The sequence below is a fragment of the Colias philodice genome, chromosome 2 (genome assembly GCF_061535455.1).
Source record: "Colias philodice isolate Cphi_HAF_F1 chromosome 2, ilColPhil1 Martin Lab GWU primary, whole genome shotgun sequence".
Taxonomy (NCBI): Eukaryota; Metazoa; Arthropoda; class Insecta; order Lepidoptera; family Pieridae; genus Colias; species Colias philodice.
In genome coordinates, this window is record NC_143087.1 from 1,774,440 (window position 1) to 1,789,442 (window position 15,003).

Here is a 15,003-nt window from a genome sequence, read left to right on the forward strand (position 1 = left end):
ACGATCTATGTTTACTGAATAAAACTTGTAACAATAAAACTTTAGGTATCGGATGGAATAGTCTCGATGATTATATTTATTATTTCACGCAAATTATACAAAAGAGTGAAGTAGTGACAAAACGTATTATTTTATCGTGTGCTTCACAAATATACGATCCGCTAGGATTATTAAGTCCGTTTATTACTATCGCTAAGCATTTATTACAAAGATGTTGGTTGTTAAAATTGACGTGGGATGAATCGGTTCCTAACGAAATTTCGCAAATATGGGATAAGTTTATAAATGGATTATCTTTTCTTAGTAGTTTACGAATACCGCGTCACGTTATGTGCATTGATCCAGTGCGAACCGAACTACATATATTTACCGATGCTTCACAGGTCGCGTACGGAGCTTGCGCATACGCTCGTACGATCAATGCAACAGCTGATGTCACAGTGCGCTTGATATGTTCGAAGGGTAAGATCGCGCCGACTAAACCTACAACTATACCTAGATTAGAGTTGTGTGGTGCGTTGTTAGGTGCACGATTATATTATAAGCTTATTGGATCACTGCGTTCAAATTTTGATAAAATTGTATTTTGGACAGATTCAACTATCGTTTTAGGTTGGTTAGGTATGCCTATTAATTTATTAAAACCTTATGTTCAAAATAGGACGGCAGAGATTCACGAGCTGACCAAGGAACATCCATGGCGTCACGTCGCAGGCAAGGATAATCCAGCCGATTTAGTCTCACGCGGGCAAAGTCTAGAAGCGCTTAGCTCCTCATCTTTATGGTGGGAGGGTCCGTTATTTTTACATAATGTACATTTTGAATTGCCCGATTTAAAACATTCCAAATTAATTAATACAGATTTACCGGAAATTAAATCTACAAATATTTGTTGTCACATAAGTAATAATTTAAACGATAATTTAATTATTTTTTCTCGATTTTCACAATATAATAGACTTAAACGCGCAGCTGCTTATGTATTACGTTTTATTAATAACGCGCGAAATAAAACTAATAAGTGGACAGGTTTATTATCAGTCGAGGAATTAAATCGTGCTGAATTAACGTTAGCAAAGTTGAGTCAACAGGAATCGTTTCCCGATATTTACTATGCGCTTAAAAATAATAAAAATATAACGAATATATCAGGCTACAATCAAATTTCTAAATTAAATGTATTCTTTGACGCAAATAATAATTTAATTCGTGTAGGTGGGCGTATTCAAAATTCGCCAAATTTTAGTTTTAATAAAAAACTTCCTATTTTAATCGCAGCTAATCATCATTTTTCACTTTTGCTTTTTCGGTTCGAGCATGAACGTTTACTCCACGCCGGGCCACAGCTTCTACTGTTTACGATCAGAGAGATGTGGTGGCCGGTCGGCGGCAGAAACATCGCTAGGAAGGTGGTACATTCGTGCATGCGCTGCGCACGACTGCAACCGACTACGGTCGCGCCTATTATGGGGAATCTACCGCAGGAGCGTCTGGACCCAGGTTATCCGTTTATACGTTGTGGTGTCGACTACGCTGGCCCAGTGTTCACGTTGAATCGTAAAGGCAGAGGTGCTAAGTTACAAAAATCGTACATATGCTTATTTATATGTTTTGTTACACGCGCGGTTCACTTGGAACTTGTTAGCGATCTATCGTCGGAATCATATCTATTAGCTTTGAAACGTTTTATATCGCGGCGAGGTAAACCCGTGACTATCTTTTCTGACAATGGGAAGAACTTTGTCGGTCTCATGAATGAGTTCAAAAAATTTTTAGCTACCTGTTCTGATGAAATTAAAGCATATGCAACTTCGCAAAATATTAATTTTAAAATGATACCCTTTTACGCTAGTCATTTCGGGGGATTGTGGGAAGCTGGAGTAAAAAGCTGCAAGCACCATCTCAAACGTGTAGTAGGTAACGCACATCTAACGTTCGAGGAGTTTAGCACAGTATTGACCCAGGTTGAAGCTGTCCTGAACTCCCGTCCTTTGTCCCATCTTTCCACAGATCCCAATGATTTCCTTCCACTTAGCCCTGCACATTTCCTGTTGGTCGTCCGCTGACTGCACCTGTAACGGCTGAGCTGCTATACGACGTGCCTGAGCTTCGTCTCCCGAGGTTCCAGAGGGTGGAGCAAATACGCCAGCACTTTTGGAATCGTTGGTCCAAAGAGTATGTCTCCGAGATGCAAACGCGAACCAGATGGCACCAGCACAAGGGGGAGCTCAAGGAGAACACGCTCGTTCTCATTAAGGACGACCGATTGCCGCCGTTGAAGTGGAGCTTGGGGCGCATCCACGCGACATATCCGGGGAAGGATGGAGTAGCACGAGTGGCCGACATTCGTACTGCAGACGGCATCGTGCGTCGGGCGTTCACTAAAATTTGTCCGCTTCCTTCACCAGATAGCTGATTCTTCGCTTCGTGGTCGACAGTTCGTTGGAACAGCACGTTCCAAGGCCGGGAGCATGTTGCCGCAACAAAATCGTGCAGAACGGAGCGTTGCGACTGCGTCATCGCGTCGTCACGTCGCGGCGCCGTGCGATTGGCCGCGGATTGACCCCACTGTCCTCTACGACTTGGACTCGCCACGCAACCGCTGAGCAGAACACTCCCTCACTAAAATAAATTGTCTAAACGCACTCTGTAATTTTGATTAATAAACTTTATACGCGCAAGTTTAATTTCGTCTTCTTTCGCCACCTAAAATCCAGAGACCAGTACGCTACAGGTAAGTATAATCAAATTAATTAGATATTCCTATACAATTATTAATCAAAATCTCTTTATAATCTTTGTTTAAGTTATTCCAAGATTACAATACAATATCTCTTTATGACTATTTTCAGCTGGATACAAAATTAGCGTAATTAATTTTATTGTAGCTCTGGAAAATCAAATAAAGATTGTACATATTTCTTCCAAATGTCTCTTATATTTTTGCTTGGTATTTAAAATAGCAATACTATAATCATTACGCTATTTAATATAATCAGTCATTTAGAATTAGATTGTATTATCCAGCCATATCTATCAAAACAACTGCACAACAAAGATAGTCGCGGGAGGCAAAATATACAATAATCTTATCATTATAACTCAGCTAATAGAGGGCCATTAGAGCGGGTTAAAATCGTAATAATCTCTTAGTCTCCAACAACAGAACTGGCGTCGTAAATAAAGCAAATAGGCCAGCATCGTGAGCCGAGTATCAAACTGCGCTTAGCTCGACCGCTAAACTAAATAGCTACTAAGTTTGGTCGCCGGATTACGGACGCCCGAAATCTTACATAAATTATGAGTTTGTGAAATAGTGGTGATAAATTGGACTGGATTTCGCTTTTGTTTGTTATATTTTGGCAGGGATGATTGTAGAGTGGCCATTCTTCTTTTTACCCAACTGCGAAAGACGGAGTTATGTTGTCGAGAGTATGCATGTATATTTCTATGGCATGCAGTACAGCACAAACCGCCTGATGGATTTTGACTTACGAGATTTTGTTGTTCTCATCAGATTATGGTAGTGATATAGGTCTCGTAAAATTGCTGTGGGATTCTTGTTATCAGTGAAAAGGATATGATATAGGGACGGCATCCTAGCTTACAAGCTGAGAGGTTAAGTACGAGCACAGTAGGAGTGTATCATAATCAGCTTCCGTTACCAAAACAATGTCTAATAGTAAAAGTTTTTAATTTATTTGTAAATTAGTACATTGAGACTAATTACAAATAATATTACAATCAAATTTTCTTCTGTGCACAAAGTTTCCTTATCAAAAAAGATTAAGGAGAGCAATTTATAATTTTGATTATTAAAGGATTGGATTGCATCATGATAAACTGTTACTTAAAAAGATAAATAATACTTATAATCCCTAGTAATTAGTGGGTGTTCCCCTCTGTAAAGATAATTGAAGATTATGGTTGGATTATTTATAGGAAGAATAAGGGATTTAGGCTATTATCTAACGATTATAAGTTTTGAACTGTTACCCTCTTTCGCGATAACTGATTGCATTTAATTTAGTATGGGTGGGTGTAAGATTATCTATAAGATTCTTCAGTATTTCGTCGTCGATATATTATTATTTATAATATTGGGTAGGTATCTTTCATGTTATTTTTTTTATATTATGAATTTTCAATTTAGTTTAATTGACCGGGCTCAGTCTAAAAATACTTGTTTTGAGTTTTTAATTGGTTTTTATGTACCTACCTAATCAGACTTGTTTATTGCATTGACTTTCACTTTTTGATGGATATAGAAAGTCATGTATGAAGATTATACTCAAATTTCAACACGTTAGAAAAAGCAGTCGTGGCCGAGCGGTTAAGGCGTCTGACTAGAAATCAGATTCCCTCTGGGAGCGTAGGTTCGAATCCTACCGACTGCGGACTTTTTTTTTGGAGTATTTATTTTCATTAATATTTAGAGGTTGCTGTCTCGGCTTATCAAAAACAGACTTAAAAATTATACTATAAACATTATATAAAATTATATTTTTTTGCATATTGCTCTCCATTGTGAAAAGTCGTTGAAATTGCAAAAAGCTTCGCAGTCGGTAGGATTCGAACCTACGCTCCCAGAGGGAATCTGATTTCTAGTCAGACGCCTTAACCGCTCGGCCACGACTGCTCTACATTATCTATATAAAAAACTACCTTCACTTATTCTGTTCCTTCACTTTCTCGATATATCTACCTTGACCGAGCTTATGTCGGCCAAACTAGAAAAGTGGGTCAGTACTAATAATTTAATATTAATGATTAATCATTAATAGTACGTTAATTTTTGGAAATTGGAATTGGTGTAGATTCAAAGTTACGGCCGCTAAGCCTTAATGATGTTGTTGTTGTTTCGCCTGGATTAAGATTTTTTTTAAATCTATAGCGTACCTAGTTTTTACTTTATTCATTACACACAAAAAATGAATACTACTTATTAGTATTAAATAATTGGAAACTTATAACATAATATATTTTAACCATAGGTAGATAAATTATTATGTCAGAACAATTCCATAGAGCGATTTTTGTTGAAAGCTCTGATGCTACAATTATCGTTATTTTATGTTAACTTATTTTCATAAAACTTTATCAAATTAAACATACACCGAAAGTATTAATGTAGGTATTATTAAGGAAGGCCATAAGCAAAATAACATCACGCTATGATTGATAGAGCAGGAAGAGCAGGAATGTAAAATCTTCCTATGCGAGTGAAACCGCGTGCCACATCTAGTTTGATAGGTATATTCAACATTCATATAATCCATACTAATATTATAAATGCGAAAGTAACTCTGTCTGTCTGTCTGTTACTCAATCACGCCTAAACTGCTGAACCAATTTGTATGAAATTTGGTATAGCGATATTTTGATACTCGAGAGAGGACATAGGATAGGTTTTATCCCGGAAATCCTACGGGAACGGGTTTTTCTTTGAAAACACGGGCGAAGCCGTGGGCGGAAAGCTAGTAAAATATACATATAATATAGGTGATAGGTAATATAATTAATTCCACACGGAACACTCAACTGATCCTGCGAGGAAACCACTATGACTTTAGGAAACAGCCAAACAAATTACTCATTGCTGACTTTCACGCGTGTAGTGTAAGAGCTTGTGATATTTTATAACGATACTTTTATTTATGCTATTTTAATCAATATTGATAGGAATGAATATGTGCAAACGAAAATGTTTATTCGAAATCTGAAATGACAAATCTATTTTAATGAAGATAAAACCGCATCTATAATTCATTCGTAATAAGCTAATGTAATAATAACTTTGTAATATGCAGTTCCCAGCGTTGTTATTTAATTTTAGCGTTTGCTCATGGTTTCGATCGTATTTATTTTAACTAAGTACCCAGATAGTTTAAAATTTAAATAGCACAGATTAGTCATAAAAAATATGTAAAAATTACGGTTTTTAAAAATAATTCATACTTTTGTCCGTTGCAACATCGATACACCATCGATACGTCATTGTATAAGTCATATAAGTTATACTACAAAATAATTAACGAAACGTTAAACAGGTTACAATTTTTTTTTGTTGCAGTTGCAGAACAAGCATTGGAGCAGCTCGGCCATCTGAAACGTAGTCACCACTGCCGATAAAGATGTTGGTGGTGTCACCTCTCCTTTGAATGTTGTCATTGTATTAATAAACATTATTAGAACCGAAATTGTAACAACGCACTAACCAAAATAAAATTATTTAAATAACTTTATTGTTTTCTTAAGCAACTCCAACACTATATTACCTTTCGCTGACAGGGGAAATCCTCTGGATTGCCGCTAACAAAGTTTTGTATCTTCCGAACCTCCAAACCGATGGGAAGCAGCTCACCGCACTATATTAACGGCTTTTACGTATTGTATTGCTTTTTCGCAAAGTTTTAGCAGACTGTGACTATTTAATACAATTAGACTGTATGTGTAATTGTATTAAATAGTCTAGGAACTGTTGGTACAATATGGGGGTTTATTGGAAGATTGTTTCTATTTTAGACCATTTAAGAATTTATAAAATTGCATAATCTGAGTGGATTTTTGTGTTCAGAGGTCTAATAAATTGCAGTCATTACGTATTGTTTCTTAAAACATATCATTATTTTTTTACATATTAAATCGATTTTTGAGTAGGTATCTACTGATCTTGGTAAATAAATGATTCTTCTTTTCTTTTGTACTGTATTTATATAAGAATTTTATGGTTTCAAAGCTTGTCTTATTTGAAGACAAGAATCTGTTCTGAGTCTTATTAATTTTGTAATAGGTAAAGCTTCGTCTTTATCAACAAACAGAATATTCTAATAATTCAGTCGCTGTTTAACTAGCATAATTAATAAATGAAACTTTGTTTACACCGATAGATGGATAAAATAACATAAACTTCTATTACGAAGATCATGAATATTTATCAATACTAGTTCGGTGTAAATAAGTTTAATAACAGTTGATTCAATAAGGTGAAAGTACTCAGTTTTGATGAATGTATCATTTTGAATACTTCATATAGCAGTCGTGGCCGAGCGGTTAAGGCGTCTGACTAGAAATCAGATTCCCTCTGGGAGCGTAGGTTCGAATCCTACCGACTGCGGAACTTTTTGTATTAAGTAGCTTTTTATGAAAAATAAAAACTTAAAATAGACTCTCTCGAAAATGCTTTATAATTATCTCATTTTGAATTTATGTTTGAGCGCTGGACAATATTTCTACTGCATAATATCAAGTTAGTTTTCAGGTACAAGTTTGCGCCTGTGGCCGTGCTTGCGCGTCTTAGCACATCTTACCACTTGTGACAATGAAAGACGCGGCAGGGACAGCGCGAAAGGGGTCTAAGAATTATTTACTTATTTTATTCTAAGGCGTAGTAGCGCATTATAAACATTTTCACCTCCATTTTCACTATAATTATTATCAAGATTTAGTAAAAATCAAGAAAGTCCTTCTTAAAATATATGACGTTAATCTATAAATAGGAATTCACCCAAATCGTTTAACCCTTAATCGGCCATGACTTCAAACAAGTTTATTTTAATACATCAGTACGAGGTTATATCAAGATTAAACAGTAAAATATTAAAAAGTAAAATATTGGGTAGCTTATAGGTTTTTTTGGCGGTGGGATATTATTTCCCTATAACCATTAAAAGTTATGTTTTGTGGGAAATTATTTCCCTATATCCATGAACATACATGTGGGAAATAATCTCCCACTTTTGCCGCTTTTGCCTGCGCCTTTACTCGTCGATTTTAACACAGGGACAAAAAATAAATATGCATCATTAAATTTATTATTTATTGAATGTGTATGAATTTTTAAATTACTTTTTACTTTACTCAACTTTTTACTTTTTATACCTACTTGGTATCCTTACAGGATAAAGGGAAATATATTCCCACTTAAAGATTTCATGCACGGCTACAGGGTACTAATTTCCCACCATTTTTTAAATTAGAAAAAATAACCCAAAGTAACAGCTTTCGTACGTTATTTTGTTTATATCTGATAAATAACACGTTCTTCTTTACGAATTATAAACAATTGCATATTTACAGGAATTTTTCTGGGCGTAGATCCAAAAACTATCTTGAATTTCGGGAAAAAACGGTCGTTTTAATTAACTTTTTACTTCGATTGTCTACTGACATTCACAGTTGACGTTTAGAAAGAAGTGTTGCTAGAAAAAAATTAAAAGAACTATCTATCTTAAGGTGCGTTCCTTAAATTTTATCGTATCTTTAAAAATACAAAAAATAATTTGGAACGCTTCCAGGCCTGGGCAGAAGCTCAAGCGGTAAAGGATCCTAACGTCAGACGACTGAAAAAAAGATACAACGCTGCTTCCAGATCTTACAAGAACAGTATCATAAAGGCAAAGTCAAAGTATATTGAAGGCGTTGGTAAGAAGCTGACCCAGTACCCATCTGGTACTCGCGCTTTTTGGTCCCTTGCCAAAGCTATTCAGGGCAATTTTTGTAAATCGACGTTTCCTCCACTACGCAGGGATGACGATACTTTGGCCCACACTGCAAGAGACAAAGCCGAAACTCTGGCAAGTCTCTTTGCGTCAAATTCGACTCTGGATGACGAGGGAAAGACTCCACCTATTATACCACATTGTAATAGTACTATGGCTGATGTGAAATTCACGCAATGTGCCGTGCGAAGAACCCTACTTTCCCTTGACATTCACAAGTCGAATGGACCTGACGGCATTCCTGCAATAGTGTTAAAAACATGTGCTCCTGAGTTGGCTCCGGTTCTAACGCGCCTGTTCCGGTACTCATACACCACTAGTACTGTCCCAAGCAGTTGGAAGACCGCCTTGATACACCCGATCCCTAAAAAAGGCACCCGCTCTGACCCATCAAACTACAGGCCGATTGCGGTAACCTCCTTACTCTCCAAGGTTATGGAAACCATAATCAACCGCCATTTGTTGCGTCACCTAGAAGATCGCCAGTTGTTAAGCGACCATCAGTACGGTTTTCGTGGAAGTCGATCGACTGGCGATCTTTTGGTCTATTTAACGCACAGATGGGCTTCCGCTATTGAGAGTAAGGGGGAAGCTATGGCAGTCAGCTTAGATGTAGCGAAAGCCTTTGATCGGGTGTGGCACAAAGGTCTTCTCTCTAAACTGCCTTCGTACGGGCTCCCTGAGAAACTATGCAGTTGGATCTCCAGTTTTCTCAAGGCACGCAGCATTAAGGTCGTAGTCGACGGATCGTGCTCAGAGCCGCAGCCTGTGAATGCTGGTGTCCCGCAGGGGTGTGTGTTGTCGCCTACGCTATTCCTTCTTCATATCAATGATATGTTGCAAATACGTAATATTCATTGTTATGCTGATGATAGCACTGGCGATGCTACATACTCCGGGCACGCACGAATCTCTCAGGAGCAGGTGGATCAGTATCGGAACGAACTTGTGTCCAACATTGATAAAACCCTGGATGAAATCTCCAGTTGGGGTCAGACTAACCTTGTTAAATTCAATCCATCAAAAACACAAGTGTGCGCATTCACCGCCAAAAAGAAACCGTTCACGGTGACTCCTCGATTCCAAAACACTCTCCTCAAAGCCACGCCGAATATCGGGATTCTCGGTGTCGACATTGCGAGCGACGTGCAGTTCAGGGGTCATTTAGAGGACAAGGCCAAATTGGCCTCTAAGAAACTTGGGGTGCTCGCTAGGGCGAGACAGTATTTCACGCCAGCTCACCGCCTGCAACTCTATAAGGCACAAGTTCGGCCTCATATGGAATACTGCTCTCACCTTTGGGCTGGAGCACCCCAATACCAACTACTTCCTCTTGACCGCCTGCAACGTCGAGCCACTCGAATCGTCGGCAAACCCGAGTTAACCGATCGGCTCGATCCTTTGGCACTGCGGCGGGATGTTGCGTCTCTGTGCGTATTCTACCGCCTGTACAATGGGGAGTGTTCCGAGGAACTTTTTGGCTTAATACCGGCTGCCAAATTCCACAATCGCACTGCACGACACAAGCTCAAGTACCATCCGCATCACCTGGATGAGTGGCTCTCAACAACTGTGCGCTTTTCACGGCATTTTCTGCCCCGAACAACAAAATTGTGGAACAGCTTGCCATCTTCGGTGTTTCCATCTACCTATGATATGGATGCCTTCAAAAAAAGAGCCTACGCGTCTCTCAAAGGCCGGCAAAACAATCGCAAAGTTACCTAATGTTGCAATTGTTCATGGGCGGCGGTGATTATTTCCATCAGTACACCGCCTGCTCCTTTGTCGGTTGTTGTATAAAAAAAAAAAAAAAAAAAAAAAAAAAAAAAAAATCCAAAAGTGCACGCCTCATAATTTTTTTTTAATAATTATCTATTAATTATTATTTTTGTTTATTTAATAACAATTAAACCACATCGAATCAGACCCTGAAAAATGAAAAGGTTCTATTCCTGAGCATACTCAAGCGTAAGAGAAAAAAAAAGACTCGATTAGTAAAGTATTTCGGTCGCTATCGTGTTAACAAGAAAATCCTCCGCACATACAAACACACGGACGTCCAAGACAGAACTTTTTTAAACTGTTTTTTAACTAGTTTAAATAACAAAAATGACATAAAAAATACCATGAATGTTAAAAATAGTGTTTTTTCTTAATATGTGTGTGTATGTATTATCTTACAAGTGCAATGTATGATACATAAAGACATTTTAAGTTTGAAAAATCAGATGTTTTGCGCGAAGTGACAGTAGTACCCACCTCAACGCTTCGCTTACGAGGCGTGCAATAATAATTAATTTGTGGGCAATGCCAAGGTGGGAAAATAATATCCCCATGGCTTATTAAGGGTTAACGGGATATAGACGATAAATTAGGTAAACCATGGGTAAACCCTTTACATAAATTCTACATTTGCGATATACGAGTTCTGTTCGTATAATGTCACTGAAAATTCCAAAATAAAAATTTTCGCAGTCGGTAGGATTCGAACCTACGCTCCCAGAGGGAATCTGATTTCTAGTCAGACGCCTTAACCGCTCGGCCACGACTGCTATACGTGTTGTTCAAAAAGAGTAAATTTATTTAAAACCATACTCGATATAATACGTACTTTCACTTTTATTTGATCAGCTGTAGTAGTTAATTTGTTACTTGACGCGTTTGGCAATTTGCACCGTGCACAAATACAGGACAACATCTGTCGGGTCAACTAGTATTTTTAGAGATTCATAGCCAATTACATCTTTAATGTACCTGATAGATTTCATATTTTTTGACGAATATTTTCAAAAACAATTTGTCATTTTATCTGGCAGATAAGCTGAACTGAACATTTCTTAATGTAATTTCTTAGTTTGTTTAGTACACTAAAATTACATTAAGAGCTGATAATACACTATTTATTCCTGACTACAGAGCCAGGATTATATGGCAGCAACTAATTGTAACAGACTTCTATTGTTTTGTCGCATTAAATACGATATTTTTAAAATGATCCCGATTCTTCGAAACACATCCTCCGCTCACCCAAATCGTCTTACCACGTACACAATTCCCATTTCTAATATGGCTACTACGGAAATTCTTTAAGGAGATATTTAAAAAGCACACAGTAAGAGTAAAGGAGCTTAAAATGTTTGAACAGTGTTGGCTCAGCAACGGCAGGACTGTTTGTTCGTACATATGCCTGCATATTTCCTTTGAAACCATTTTTAAACGATTTTAAAAGTAATTTTCCATATATTCTTTTAACATTTTCTCCTGTTAGCTACTATTGTGGGGCTATTATGTTGTTTATAGGTAATGTTGGGTTCTGGATATTTTGATGTCTATCTATGCTATTATTAAGGATAATTTGCCAAATGTTTGTGCCAATTGTCACAAAACTTTCAATGAAAAATATCTCCAATAAAGAGTAACTATTACATTCATTTTGTTATCATATTACATAATGTTTATGACCGAGATTTTAGGCCAATTAGGCTTATGCGCCAATGGAGACAAAGTCGCAGGCTACAATCAGTATAAAATGTAGAATCAGTTTTTTGTCGTCCTCCTCAACTAAGTGACGAGCTATATGCCTACATTAGAATACAATAAATAACAATAATATTATCTAGTACTGCATATTCTTATACTTGGAACCAAACTGGTGTAGTTTTTGCTTCTAATACAAAAATTACAGGGATTACAAAGCGTCAATAAATGAATTCATTCCTAGTTCACGGGAAAGTGTATTTTGCCACTAATTAACCCCTAAAGGAGGGAATCTAGATTCACGAACGAATTATAAAACCCTTTGTCTCACCGCCTTTGTTCGGGCTGCGAGTTTTCTTTTTGTCAAAGGTATCTTCAGTGTAGGGGCTTTTCATTCCCAATGGTCTTTTTGTATGAGCGGTGTTTATACGAAACGGAATATTGTGTCAGCATTAGAATAGTTAGAACTTTACAGGATCAAAGAAGCATATTAGAAGCAATTAAGAATCAAAAATCAAGAAGCAAAAAAGAACTTTCACCTAATTAATAGCATATAAGTGGTTGGCAGCATATTCAATTCTGGAAAAATAAGGGCTTTACACACTTGGTATCTGAAATGAATTTTATACAGATTTTATCAACTGCTTTTCTGTGATAGAGTAATAAACATCCATTCACCCTTACAAATTTTCACCATTATAATATACTAGCTTACCGCCCGCGGCTTCGCCCGCTTTGTCTAAAACCTAATAAATTATATACTAAAACCTTCCTCTTGAATCACTCTATCTATTAAAAAAACCGCACTAAAATCTGTTGCGTAGTTTTAAAGATTTAAGCATACAAAGGGACATAGGGACAGAGAAAGCGACTTTGTTTTATACTATGTAGTGATAGTGATGAAGTAAGATTAATAATAATTAATCACTTGGTTTATATTATGGTACATTGATTTGTGTCGCGTGGTAAACCCACGAACGAAACTACTAAAATTTATTTCAATATGGATTATGGAATATGTTATTTAAATTTTAAATTTTTAAATTTTATGGCTAAAGCTAATGTGACATTGAAGACCTACCTACCAGGATAAACAATCAAAACCTACATTTCGCTCAAAAGAGCATCAACATCCATCTTTACTCTATGTCACGTCTATAGTTGGTTAAATCTACGACTTAACTGTATGGGTACAATATAGTGTATTGATATTATGGTTCTGTCATCGAAATTCGACTTTCTCCTTCGTTATTCTCAAATACTAATTAATTTATTAGGTATCTACCAAGCACGGACAATAAAGATTTAACACAATGTGTGGTAATCTTAAAAATAGCGATGATGAAACAAACGAGCGAATGCTCATTCTAACCCCACTATGTCAAATTATTTTAGTGTCAACATGTGGAGCATTCTTTCGTTGTTCTTAGTGCGTTCGAAAAGATTCTATGCAATGTTCTAATACTGAATAACACTGAATACGAGCTTTCGTTTACACTAAAAGAACACGAAAGAATGCTCTTGCTCTAGCTCTAGCTCTATTTTTGTTTGATGATGCACCGTTAGATACCTACATAATATTATTATTTACCTAGGTAATCCATACTAATATTATAAATGCGAAAGTAACTCTGTCTGTCTGTCTGTTACTCAATCACGCCTAAACTACTGAACCAATTTGCATGAAATTTGGTATGGAGATATTTTGATACCCGAGAAAGGACATAGGCTACCTTTTATTGCGAAATATGTACCATGGGCGAAGCCGGGGCGGACCTCTAGTAGGTATATAATTACATACATAATGTAAGAAATAAGCTTCGGAAGTCAGGCTTGATTTCGTAGCTTTAGTATGAGCAGTCGTGGCCGAGCGGTTAAGGCGTCTGACTAGAAATCAGATTCCCTCTGGGAGCGTAGGTTCGAATCCTACCGACTGCGAATTCTTTTTTTATTTTTATTATCAATGAAATATTCTTAACGTTCTCGATAAGCCCATTACAATAATTCTTAATGTATTTTGTTTATATTCTTTGTAAATATTTTTATAATCAAACTTGTAAAAAGATATTTTGAGCATGATAACTACATACCCTAGTTATCATGCTCAAAATCTAAAATTACAATCTGTGTTGACTTATTTGATTTAATGCCCGTTTTCCAATTTCAGAGACGCTCTCCTATAAAGATATAATAATCCATAATAACAGGTCCGTTTTTGTAAAACAGAAGATGTACTGTAAAATAGTGTAAAGATATCCTGCCCTATAATTACTCTAAGATATAAACATACTTTTAAGCAACCTGCCTAACACCACCTAACACACTTGAAAAGGTAAAATAAAGGTGTACACACATTGCATATAACTCAACAATCAGGGTCTGCTCGTTAGGCCATAATTCGATCACAGCCCGTTCACTAATCACGTTCATTTACATACAAGTCATTTGTTTTGCGGCTCCCAATATGAACGATTGTTTGTGTGGGGCTTTATGTTTTCATTTTAGTGAATAATAATATGTAGGTATATATATAGGTGCTAGGAATGTTTAGGAAATGTTTTATAGTAATATGTTTGGTGTTGGTGGCAACACAGAATTATACAGTACCCTACCTACTCTCATATTTTGTAATTAAGTAAAAAGAAATACTCCGTGTGTTTTTGTTTTCATTGCAAATCTCTAATTAAAATCTAGGATGCATTTAAAAATATTATATAAATAGGTACCTATACTTGTAACTGCACGTTGTTTTATTTTATCTTTTACCTAACTGATTTTGAATTAAAATTTAACAAAAGTGCAACACAATACAAAAATTACATAATGTAGAATTATTTTTCAACGTTTAAAATAAATTTTAATACAAGAACAACCCGCAAGTGTGAACAACACCTTACCACATTTATTCAGCCTTTACCAGTCAAATGTGGCTGAAACTTACTGATAAATCATACTGTAAACTATTGTGTAGATAAGTTTGGTCAATAGTAGCGATGATTACGGGCCTTTGTTTATTTCACTAATA

General features: G+C 36.5%; 5 non-coding genes across 5 annotated transcripts; 3 read left to right on the plus strand and 2 right to left on the minus strand.

Moving 5' to 3' along the window:
- The first annotated feature begins 4,315 nt into the window (after positions 1–4,315).
- Positions 4,316–4,397, plus strand: TRNAS-AGA (transfer RNA serine (anticodon AGA)). The gene has a single exon. It is a non-coding gene; the product is annotated as a tRNA-Ser (tRNA).
- A 160-nt stretch (positions 4,398–4,557) lies between these two features.
- TRNAS-AGA (transfer RNA serine (anticodon AGA)) lies at positions 4,558–4,639 on the minus strand. The gene has a single exon. It is a non-coding gene; the product is annotated as a tRNA-Ser (tRNA).
- A 2,396-nt stretch (positions 4,640–7,035) lies between these two features.
- Positions 7,036–7,117, plus strand: TRNAS-AGA (transfer RNA serine (anticodon AGA)). The gene has a single exon. It is a non-coding gene; the product is annotated as a tRNA-Ser (tRNA).
- Positions 7,118–10,971: 3,854 nt separating this feature from the next.
- On the minus strand, positions 10,972–11,053 carry TRNAS-AGA (transfer RNA serine (anticodon AGA)). The gene has a single exon. It is a non-coding gene; the product is annotated as a tRNA-Ser (tRNA).
- A 2,781-nt stretch (positions 11,054–13,834) lies between these two features.
- Positions 13,835–13,916, plus strand: TRNAS-AGA (transfer RNA serine (anticodon AGA)). The gene has a single exon. It is a non-coding gene; the product is annotated as a tRNA-Ser (tRNA).
- Positions 13,917–15,003: the final 1,087 nt, after the last annotated feature.